The sequence below is a fragment of the Psammomys obesus genome, unplaced genomic scaffold, assembly GCF_907164565.1.
Source record: "Psammomys obesus unplaced genomic scaffold, mPsaObe1.curated_primary_1811, whole genome shotgun sequence".
Classification (NCBI taxonomy): Eukaryota; Metazoa; Chordata; class Mammalia; order Rodentia; family Muridae; genus Psammomys; species Psammomys obesus.
In genome coordinates this window covers 29011491-29024323 of record NW_026592118.1, presented here as the reverse complement: position 1 = coordinate 29024323, position 12833 = coordinate 29011491, and positions in this window count along the sequence as shown.

The window sequence follows — 12833 nt, the reverse complement described above, 5'->3', positions numbered from 1 at the left end:
TTTTTTTTTTTTTAAATAAAGAGTCCTGCAAGTTGTGTACCATGTCCTTAAACTTTCCAAATGGGATCAGCAAGGCCAGGTAGCTGTATGGTTCCCTCCCATGAAAAGTAGCTTTAGACTAGAGAAACGGCAAATTATCATCAACTTCTGTCTGAAAAGGACTCTTATTTTTAGATAATTCTTGATCTTTAAATAAGCATGAAGATAATGCCATACTTAAATAAGTTAATTTTTCCCATAATGCTGAGTTCCAATGCAGGAGAAACAAAGTAAAAAGGAAAGAAGATCTAACTTTTGTTTGAAAACAATCTTCCTGAATCTAATTGTGAACTCATTAAGAGCTACTGACCATCACACAAGATGTGATTTCCTGTCAACTTTTGGGTGTACACCTGTTTTGTTTCTGGTTACATAAACTACTATTCATCAAGGAATCTGAAGAGAAGGCTTCATAACAGACACTCATTTTGTAGTGAGTGCCCACATTTACTAGGTAATGTGATTCTGAGAGGAATGTTATTACTCTATTGTGGGGAGTTCCACACAAGAAGAGATCTGTGGAAGCATATCTTTGCATGAAACTCTGTCTTAATCCATTTTTCTGTTGCTCTCAGAAAATATAGGAGTTCAGATAATACATAAAGAAAGAATGAGTTTTTTCTTCTTTCTTTTCTTCTTTCTTTCTTTCTTTCTTTCTTTCTTTCTTTCTTTTTTTCTTTCTTTCTTTCTTTCATGAGTATGTGACAAACCTATTTCTTTTTATTGTCATTACAGTTTCTCCCCCATCCCAAATGTCTTACAGTAACAGATTACTTTATCTTATTTAATTTTGCTGTTCATCATGGTCTGAGCCCTGCAAACTCCCTGTGAAAGGAAATTTATTTTGAGGTGAGATTCTGAAGTCTGGGAAGTCTAAGAGCAAGACATTTGTGTCTACTCAGTTTGTGGTGATTGATCATTTTGGTACTTCATAGTGTAGCAGAAGCCAACTCATGGTGAGATGGAGGAAGCATGCTATTTAAAAAAAGGAGTCATTTCTCATCAATACAGGGCCCAAAATGCCATCATAGGAGTCTAACCCTTACGACATTTTCTAAACTCAATTTTTCTTCTAGAGGCTCCACTTTGTAATACTATCAACACAAATTTGGGAACTAAATTTCTTTTTTTAATTTTTATTTTTTTAATATCAATCACAGGTTATTTACTTTGTATCCCAGCCATAGCCCCCTCCCTTGCTCCCTCCCAGTCCCACCTTCCCTCTCTCATCTCCTCCCTATCCCTCCTCCCTGCTAGAGGAGGTCCTCCTCCCCTTCCATCTGACCCTAGCTTATCAGGTATCTTCAGGACTGGCTGCAATGTCCTCCTCTGTGGCCTAGCAAGGCTGTTCCTCGCTCGGGGTGGGGGAAGGGGAGGTAAAGGAGCCAGTCATTGAGGGAACTCATAAACTTCTAAGGGACTTGCTCAAGCCATAGAGCTCTCTTGACATGTCACAGGTAGGATGAAGCTACAGAGCCTTATATAAAAAGGCAGAGTCTCATATGTTGGCTCTTTTATCAAGGGTGTATGGTGGACTTGGAGCCACAGAGGGGCAACTGGTTTTGCAGCCAAGGCTCATGGAATCCTGACTGTATTCATGACTAGCTTTACGATTTGGGTGGTCAAGTCACCAAGTCTCCCTAAGAATCAGGGCCACTCCTGTCAAATTTTGTTGTTGAAATTGAGTTAAAATTGTTTAAAAGAGTTTAATTGAAAAGACATTATTTCTTGTTTTGTGTTTGTTTTTGGTTTTGTGTTTTGGTTTTTCAAGACAGGTTTCTCTGTGTAGCCGTGGCTGTCCTGGACTTGCATTGTAGACTAGGTTGGTCTTGAACATCACAAAGAAAAGATCCTCCTGCCTCTGCCTTCCTCAGTGCTGGGATGAAAGGCGTGAGCCATCATGCCCGGCTAATTGAAGGGTTGTTTTAACCGAAGTGTTCTTGTGCTATGACAAGGGCAGTAATGAAAGGATGCAAAGACAATACAGATGCAAGTGTTCATTGCCACAAGCTCTTTGATCTTTGCTCTGAAATTCTTTACTTAAAATTCCATTAGTTGTCTTTTCTTTATTTGCTGGTAGTACAGAAAGAATGAACAGCTAAGTTGGCATTCCGTTAGAGTGTTTAATTGAAACTAATTCAAACCCCAATCCCTGTGACATATTCCTATACTATAGATACCAAAAACTTACAGAAATTGCTATCAGAAAAACACATTATCTCCTGGAGTGCATAGCTCTTGCCCCATCCACTTATGATTTTGGGCTGTGAATAGCAAGTTTTTTTGGACTCAAAGAATAGACAAATATAAAAGAAAACACAGGATTCTGCCAGCTGGAGTCTATGATGAACCAGGCCTTTATTTTTATAACTTTCTTTTTCAAGTTACTTCTAAAGAAAATAAAACCACTCTTCTTGCTCAGTGACTCAGCTACAGACAGATACTGGTCACTCACTGTAATTAATTGATGGATGTTGAGTTTCACCTATCAATAACTCATTTAAAGAAGGTTATATTTAGGGGCAATTATCTAAGAGACATGCTCCCTGCTTATCCACTGGGTATTTTATCTTTGGATTTAGTTAGCTGACTAAAAGCATGTGTTACATTAGCTTTTAAGTAATGAATAGCCTTTCTAAAACAGCACCAAGATGTCATGTCTTTAGCTTAAAAAAAAAAAAAAAGTGGTTGGGGAAAAAGAATATGAAACCATCTTTTGATTTCAGGGAAAGTGAACTTGAAGACATAGTCCCTGTCATTGTCTCCGATATCAAGTCTTTTATGAGAGATTGCTTTGAAAATTTAATCCTGGGAAATGCTTTGTCTTTCTCAGGATATCCCCTTAAACGTCAAAAGCAACGCAATCACTCAGATGTGTTTGCTTGTCATTTGAACTTCAAGAAACTTGAAGCATACAAGTCTTTGACTTGCTTGGTTAGGGTTACGCCAAGGTACTTTATGTCATTTGTGGCTATTGTGAATGGTGTTGTTTCTCTAATTTCTTTCTCAGCCCTTTTGTCTTTTGTATACAGGAGTGCTACTGATTTTTTTGAGTTAATTTTATATCCGGCCACTTTGCTGAAGGTGTTTATCAGCTGTAGGAGTTCCCTGGTAGAGTTTTTGGGGTCACTCATATATACTATCATATCATCTGCAAATAGTGATAATTTGACTTCTTCCTTTCCCATCTGTATCCCCTTGATCTCCTTCGACTGTCTTATTGCTCTAGCAAGGACTTCCAGCACTATGTTGAAGAGATATGGAGACAGTGGGCAGCCTTGTCTTGTCCCTGATTTCAGTGGGATTGCTTTAAGTTTCTCTCCGTTCAGTTTGATGTTGGCTATAGGCTTGCTGTATATCGCCTTTACTATGTTTAGATATGTGCCTTGTATCCCTGATCTCTCCAGTACTTTAAACATGAATGGATGTTGGATTTTGTCAAATGCTTTTTCAGCATCTAGGGAGATTATCATGTGGTTTTTTTCTTTCAGTTTGTTAATATGGTGGATCACATTGATGGATTTCCGTATATTGAACCACCCCTGCATACCTGGGATGAAGCCTACTTGGTCATAGTGGATAATATCTTTGATGTGTTCTTGGATCCGGTTTGCAAGTATTTTGTTAAGTATTTTTGCATCAATGTTCATAAGGGAGATTGGCCTGAAATTCTGTTTCTTTGTTGAGTCTTTGTGAGGTTTAGGTACCAAGGTGATTGTGGCTTCATAGAATGAGTTTGGTAATGTTCCTTCTGTTTCTATTTTGTGGAATAGTTTGAAGAGAATTGGAGTTAGCTCTGAGATTTCACCTTACACCCATCAGAATGGCCAAGATGAAAATCTCAAGGGACAACACATGCTGGAGAGGTTGTGGAGAAAGGGGAACCCTTCTCCACTGCTGGTGGGAATGTAAACTGGTACAACCACTCTGGAAATCAATCTGGCGCTTTCTCAGACAACTAGGAATAGCGCTTCCTCAAGATCCAGCCATACCACTCCTAGGCATATACCCAAAAGAGGCGCAAGTACACAACAAGGACATTTGTTCAACCATGTTTGTAGCAGCTTTATTTGTAATAGCCAGAAGCTGGAAACAACCCAGATGCCCCTCAACTGAAGAATGGATGCAGAAACTGTGGTACATCTATACAATGGAGTATTACTCAGCAATGAAAAATAAGGAAATCATGAAATTTGCAGGTAAATGGTGGGACCTGGAAAGGATCATCCTGAGTGAGTTGACCCAGAAGCAAAAAGACACTCACGGTATATACTCACTCATATAAACATACAATATAGAATAAACCCACTAAAAGCTGTACATCTAAACAAACTAAGCAAAAGAGAGGACCGTAACTAAAATGTTCAATCCCCTTCCTGAAAGGCAAAGAGGATGGATATCAGAAGAAAATGAAAATAGGAAACAACCTCGGAACCTGCTACAGAGGGCCTCTGAAAGCCAGAAGAAAACAGGAAACAACCTTGAAACCTGCCACAGAGGGCCTCTGAAAGCTTCTGCAGTATAGACTGTCAAAGCAGATGCTGAGCCTGATGGCCAACTGATGGGCAGAGTGAATGGAATTTTATGTAAGAAGTGGGAAATAGTAAGAGCTGGAGGGAACGGGAACTCCACAAGCAGAGCAACAGAACAAGATAATTTGAACACAGGGAACTTCCCAGAGACTCATACTCCAACCAAGGACTATTCGTGGAGATGACCTGGAACCCCTGCACAGGTGTAGCCCATGGCAGTTTAGTGTCCAAGTGGGTTACATAGTAATGGGAAGAGGGACTGCCTCTGACATAATCTGATTGGCCTGCTTGTTGATCACTTCCCCCTGAGGGGGGAGCAGCCTTACCAGGCCACAGTAGAGGACAATGCAGCCACTTTTGATGAGAACTGATAGACTAAGATCAGAAAGGAGAGGAGGACCTCCCCTATCAGTGGACTTGGGGAGTGGCATGCATGCAGAAAGGGGAGGGAGAGTGGGATCTACAGGGGAGGAGGGAGGGGCTTACGGGGGGATACAAAATGAATAAAGTGTAATTAATAAAAAAAAATAATAAAAGATTTAAAAAAAAAAGAAACTTGAAGCAAAATGTGAAGCTCAATGGAGGTGCTAGTGTTTGCTTTAGTAGCGGGCTTATTTGCATTTTTGCCTTTTTGAATGACTGTGTAAGATTGTTACTTATTTCTTATTGTAAACTATATCCAATTCTTTCTGGAAAAAAATCATAGTATGAAAGGAAATAAAATAGGAGATGTTAATAATACAAGAAAGAGAGAAAAAGAAAAAAGCCATCATCACCATTGTCATCATGATTATCGTAGAGAGAAGGTATGGTTACTTATTGATGCAGAGAAAGAAACAGTTGTTTTTGATTACATTAAAATGAGTGATAAGACCCATAAAGTAATTTAAATACAGAAATATAGATAAACTTAACATTTAACAGGTATTTTTATTTATTCCTTCAGGTAAAGACATTAGAGTAATGAAAATGACAGGGCTCATTTAGAGTTTATATTCCCTCCATCTCTTCCCTGTCTTCACAAGTTACTCTTATCCTTGTGACCTTCCTAGCCTACATGCATCTTTGATAATTTGCTTTGTTCTCTCAGCCAAAGTTTTTTACTTTTATCTGTACAAATCAATTTTTTAAATTAAATTTTTATTTTTTATATTAATTACAGTTTATTCACTTTGTATCCCAGCTGTAGCCCCCTCCCTCAGCCCCTCACAATCTCACCCTCCCTCCCTCATCTCCTCCCATGCCCCTCTCCAAGTCCACTGATAGGGGAGATCCTCCCCCCCTTTCCTCTGATCCTAGCCTATCAGGTCTCATCAGGACTGGTTGCATCATTGTCCTCTTCTGTGGCCTGGCAAGGCTGCTATCCCCTCAGGGGGAGGTGATCAAAGAGCTAGCCACTGAGTTCATGTCAGAGACAGTCCCTGTTCCCATTACTAGGGAATCCTCTTGGATACTGAGGTACCATGGACTACATCTGGGCAAGGATTCTAGGTTATCTCCATGCATGGTCCTTGATTGGAGAATCAGTCTCAGATGTACAGATCAATTTTATCTCATGTTAATTACTAAATTGCCTTGTATAAACACACTGTAATGCATTTTCTCATTGTGTTATTGAGGACATTTGGGATTTTCTCAGTTTTCTTCTCTTGTTGATACTGCCTCATGTGTCTCCAAGAATCTCTCACGTATTCAGTAAGCAATGCAATGGCAGGTGTTCTTCTAGGCAGTTGTAGGCTGCACAGTGAGGATTCCCCTTTTCATGGAAGGTGCATTCTAGAAGAACGTATTGTGTGGGAAGGTAGGCTGTGAATATGACAAACATAATTATGTTCAGCAGGACAAGCATACTGGAGAAATAACCAGGGCAGGTGGTGGGAAGCATATATGTCAGAAATTTGGAGATTTGTAAGGTGGTATCTCACTGTAGATTTAATTTTTATACTTTATATTAGCAGGCACGAGGAGGATCTTTTTATTCCTGTGATTAAAATAACTCATGTTTAATAGACCCTGTAATTCTTATACTACTCATTGTTGATCTGAATCCTTATGTTTTTAGGTCCTAATCAAAATAAAGGTCCAAATTCAGCTAGTCATCTCCTCTGCAAAATGATCAAACTTTGAACAAATATAGGTAATTTAAGGTGATCCACATCCTGATTGACAATGGCTTGGGTTTCCTCACGTGTGGTTTCCGTGGGTGACATGACATGGTATTGTATTTCACTACTCTTTTCTGTCTGAAACAATGACACACCTTGTTCCTCCAGTGCCCTGTTGGACTCAGAAGTCTTACTTACCCCTGATGTCTCCTTCTGTTCACTACAAATTAGCTGGGGTTGGCTATAGTGGCACTCCTCGGCAACAAGCCAATGGGTGACACAAAGACAAGCTGGGCCCGTAAAGCGGCGTTTCATTGCCATTGGTCGTCCTGGCGATCCGTATTGTGCATAGATTAGATTATCAGTGAGATAGGTCATCTCAGATTAACTTTCTCAGTAATATATTTCAAGAATATACACACTCCCTCAACTGCTCAGCAACCCCAACTTGAAAGAAATTCTCATGTAAATCTATAGGTTTAGAGTTCAAAAGTGCTCACGAACTCTAATGTGATAATCTGGAATCAACCGGTTTCTTATCTATCTATCTATCTATCTATCTATCTATCTATCTATCTATCTATCTATCATCTATTATCTATCATCTATCTATTTTTCTTATTTAGAATTGTGTTCTATGGGCCTGTCTTTTATAGAGAGGACCAGACAAAATTTTCTAGGCTGTTCTTCGCTGTCTCACTCCATCACCGACTTCTCCATGCTTCCCTTCTCTTTCAGGTTCATTATACGGTAACGGTCTTCCTTAGTTAATTTTTGGTCTTCCTAAGTTAATTTACTGAGATTCTCATGCTTGTTTTTTTTTTTTTTTTTTTTTTTTATCACAGGGATGTAATAGCCAATCAAGATAACTCAAAATCCTTAATTTTACTCTTTTTTAAAAATTTCTGGTAGATTTGATGTGGGTTCCTTCAGGATGAAGGGATAATAAATTGCTTATCTGAATATGAACCTATATTTTTGGCAAGTTAAGGTCATCAAACCAATACTTGAAACAGACTTAATGTTGATAGACATGACTTTATTGAATATTTATTATTACTTAAAAGATTTTTAACACAACTAAATCATGAACGAGTTGAGGAATTTTGCTCCAAAAAGCAAATGAAAAATGGATGCATATTTATGTATATGATTTAATCATGTGAAATTATAACTTGTATAGTAGAAGGGGTGATATTAGAAATTTTATATATGATATCTATATATGATTTACAGATCTCTATATCTATCTATACCATACTTTAGATATATCACCAAAACAGATAGGTAATAATGTCCAACTTACTTTTCTTCAAAGCAACATTCAGGCCAGTTTACTGGGTCCATTAACAACACTGGAGATGGAATCCAAGGCCTTGTGTGCAGTAGGTAAGTGGTACTCTACTTGGGCCATATCTTTCACCCAACAGAATTTTTGTTTTTGATAGAAACACTCTAATCTTGTGGAGTGGAGGGAAAAACAACACAATAGAAATGTCCCATTTCACAGAAATGCCTTCATCCTTCATCTAGCCAGATTCTTTCCAAGCCTCCATGAACCTACCGATGAAACCTGTTATATTGTTTACTTTTCATCATTGTGACAAAATACCTAGGAAGAGAGCTCAAGGGAGGAAAGCCATGTTCTGTATCACAGTTCTAGAAGCTTCCGAACAACATTGACTGGCTCTAGCACTTGCCTCAGCTGAGGGAGAACACTATGAGGATAATTTGGTGGGGAGGGCTGGAAGCAAGCAGGAACAAAAGGGGCAAGAGAGAGAGGAGGAAATGGGGACAAGATTGAGCCTTTCAAGGCATGTCCCCAGTGACCAGTGCCTTTTATCAGGTCCCACGTTCTAGTTTATGTCACTCACAGGACCATCAAATTATGACTCCATCAAAGCCTTAATCATTTAATTAATGACTAGTTTAATCATTAGACTGGCCTCTTATTATTGCAATCACTTCTTAAAATCTCATCATCTAGAATCAAGCCTGTAAATACCTGAGCCTTTGGGAGACTCTTTAGATTCAAATTCTAACAGCTTCCATTACTATTCTCCAGGGGCTCTAGCAGGCCTGAGCATGGCAAACATGGTGCAGACAGGTTTTGCCTTTTACCATTTATCCCCTTTCCCTCTACATTGTTAAATTGTTAGATTACATTACTAAAGCTAGCCACCGAAGTCCATTCTGTTCTTGGTTACTTTTTCCTTCTGAGGCTGACTACTGCGGTCTGGCTATCGAAGTATTGAAGTAGCAGTCAAATGCCCCTTTTGGCTCACCTAATTAAAATGCCCAATTAAAATTAAACACTTTATTCTAACCCAGGGTTTCCCATTTTACCTTTGTAAACCACCATTTTCTTATGGGCCACATCTGCCTTCTCTCCGTATCCAGAAGTAGTCCTTTATCCCTTCAGGAAAAATACCCCTCCTCCCTCTCTCTTGTTCCTGTCCCATTCTCCCTCATCCTTAATCTCCTATCTTTGTTTCTTACTCTCTGCCCTCTGTCTCTCCAGGGAAAACAAATCACCTTTATGCTGAGGACTTGCTCTTAAGGTGTCTTGTGGAAAACAACACCCTTCACAATAGCCACAAAGGACATAAAGTACCTTGGTATAACTCTAACCAAAGAAGTCAAAGACTTATATGAAAAAAACCCAAAAAACTTCAAGTCTCTGAAGAAATAAATAGCAGAAGATATGAGAAGATGGAAAGATCTCCCATGCTCATGGCTTGGCAGGATTAACATAGTAGAAATGGCTATCTTACCAAAAGCAATCTACAGATTTAATACAATTCCCATAAAATTGCCAACACAATTCTTTATAGACCTTGAAAGAAAAATTCTCAACTTCACATGGAATAACAAGAAACCCTGAATCGCTAAAACAATCCTCTACAATAAAAGATCTTCTGGAGGTATCTCCATCCCTAATCTCAAGCAGTACTATAGAGCAACAGTAATAAAAACTGCATGGTACTAGCATAGAAACAGGCTGGTGGATCAATGGAATTGAATAGAAGACCCAGAAATAAACCCACACACTTATGGACACCTGATTTTTGACAAAGATGCCAAAACCATACAATGGAAAATAGACAGCATCTTCAATAAATGGTGCTGGTCTAACTGGATGTTTACATGTAGAAAATGCAAATAGTTCCATGCTTATCACCCTGCATGAAACTAAATTTCAAGTGGATCAAAGATCTCAACATAAAATCAGACACACTAAACCTGTTAGAAGAAAAAGTGGGGAATACCCTTGAACTCATTGGCACAGGAGACAACTTCCTGAACAGAACACCAACAGCACAGGCTCTAAGATCAACAATCAATATCCAGAATATATAAAGAATTCAAGAAGTTAAACAACAACAAATCAAGTAACCCAATTAAAAAATGGGGTACAGAGCTAAACAGAAAATTCTCAATAGAGGAATATAGAATGGTAGAGAAACACTTAAAAAATTCTTAATGTCCTTACTCATCAGGGAAATGCAAATCAAAACAACCCTGAGGTTTCACCTTACACCCATCAGAATGGCTAAGATCAAGAACTCAAGTGACAACACATGCTGGAGAGGAGGTGGAGAAAGGGGAACCCTCCTCCACCTGGTGGTGGGAATAGTCTTTCCAATTCTAGTCCATGGTGAAGGCTCTTTCTGCTATACTCAGTGATACTTTCCCTTTTGCCATTATTGCTTTAGTAGTTTTGTGTCACTTTTTTTCAAAAATAAATTATAAACTCATCGGGAACAGAGAGTTCCCTTGACTCTTATGTGTCCATGCAGGATCTGTTGGTTTGGCAGAGCATGAGCAGTAAGGGAGGATTCTACACCAGGTGAAATTATTTCAGTTGGTAGAAGAAGAAACTATTTTCAGAGGACAAGGAATGTTACCTGGGGAAATCAGTAAAGGATTATTCTGCTTTTAGGGTATTTACAGTTGCCACTGGGAATAATGCAGAAAGTCTTGGGAGCCTGCATGAGGCATCTGTGTTCTAGACTTCCATAACTCTTATGCTGAAGCAAAATGGTCAGATGAAGCTAAACTGCCATATTGGGTGTCCGCTGGATAAACTGAGTTAGGAAATCTTCACTATTGCTTTAGCAGGACAGCACTGCACATTTAACTGAAAAGTAGGTAAAGTCGGGCAGTTGTCTGATTTGCTTGTTTTGCTGATAATACAGTAACATTTTCCTTGGTGGACGAGAGTTTAATGACATGAAGAATCTACCAGCACGAAAGTCCGATTTTCACATTTGTCCCGTTGTTCACCAATACTGCCATCACCCAAGAAAGTTGCATTCATGTCCCAAAAAGTCAATGCCATTTTTCACTGTAGCAGGAAAGACCTTCAGTTAATTAATAACTACACTTTATCTGAAAACTATCTTCCCGCTTTATATCCATTGTGCTTTTTAAGAGAGCCCAGTGTCCTAAAGAAGATAGAAGATAATGGTTCATAGTCAACGCGGACCAGAAACTGATTCCGAACTTAACCAAAAAGTCAATACTTATCTGTACCTTAGTGGAAATGCCAAGCATAGCAAAAGACACAGACACATTTCCAACTGAGCGCTTGTCCTTATATTTCTGTGTTCAAAGCTATGCGGAAGAATTTCAACATCAGATAAGACAAAATGGCCTTTGGGGGCAGAAAAGACAACAAATGGCAACAGTGGCTGCTGCTACGGAGACCGCGGTATCTGAGAGGAAAACAGACACCTGAGATGCATTCTCATCTCCGCAGGCACGCTCACTACTCGCTCCCTCCATCACTTTGCCTTCCTGGTGCGAGCTAGCTCTTGAAGTGATTCACAGCAGGCAGCCTTTAAAAGATAGCATAGGGAGTGTGTCCAGGCTGAGCAAAATCTTAATTTGTTGCCACCGGAGACAATTGACCGAACTGTTCGCATTTTACGTTTGCCATGGCTGGCAGTAAATGCAAACAATGTGATGGGAAAGACATGGGTCTGCAAAACAAGAGCTGGTTATTCCTCTCTGAAGGTCAAGGTCAGCGGATGCACAGAGAAGATACTTTGAGCATTTTAAGAACTTCAGGCGGCTTTCGAAATTCCGGCTGGCTCTACAACACTCCCGCTGACCTGATAAAGTAATTGCTGTTGAAAGTGGCGGATAGTTACAACAGGAAAAGGTTTGAACACCCTTAATGACACCTGCAGTCAGCTGGACTGTCCCTCGGCATTGAAACATCAGGGTATGGAAAAGAGAGAAAGGCGCCCACTTAACGGGCTGAATATGCACTGCCACTAAGGACCGGTTAAGGAGTTGTGGGTGGGCCTGGCATTTCAGGCAACATAAGCATAGAGATCTAAAAATCACGGCTGCAGGAAGCATTTCATCTAGGAACACGGCAGGAAAGGACTTTGTGGGAATTAGATTCACAGAGAAAGGCGTGAGAGTTCATGGAGGGCAGGCACTGTTTTACACTAGCCACATAACAGCCTTGTAGGTGCTTGTTAAAAACCGAGTCCTGTGGCCTTCCCCCTGGAGCTCCTGAATTAGGGCGCTGAAATAATTGACTGGGAGGCCATCGGGCTCAGGCAGCTCCACGCACTGTGCGCTTGTGTGTAAGCAAACTGAAATCCAGCAGAAACCGAAAATCAATTCAAATGGGGCTAATTTAGTCACCTAGTTTCTATCATGTGCTGTCTCTGTGACTTGCAGGGCTGATATCTTTCTGATGATGACCCATCTCCTCACTTGATTGCAGGAACTGCACCTTTATAGGCTGAGTGGCACCTGCCATAATTAAAGCTTGATTCTATAGAGATGTAGTTAAAGAATACCCACTGTCTGATAAAATAGTTTAACACAAGATTTGAAAGACTTGTAAAGTGTTTTTTTTCCCCTGTGCTTATTTTCTCTACAGATTTATTTAGAATGTAGGCCTAGCCCTAGATCTGAGACAGGCTGAATTATATCCTCTACCCAATGTAGAAGCCCTAAGTTGCTTAGCAATGTTTAGTCTTGCTCTATTCACAATAGCCAGAAAATGGAAACAACCTAAACTGCCCTTCAGCATATGAATGTTTAATGAAAATATAAACAATGGAATACTATTCAGCAGTAAAGACAAATGAAATTATTGAATTTTCAGGTAAATGGATGGACCTAGAAAATA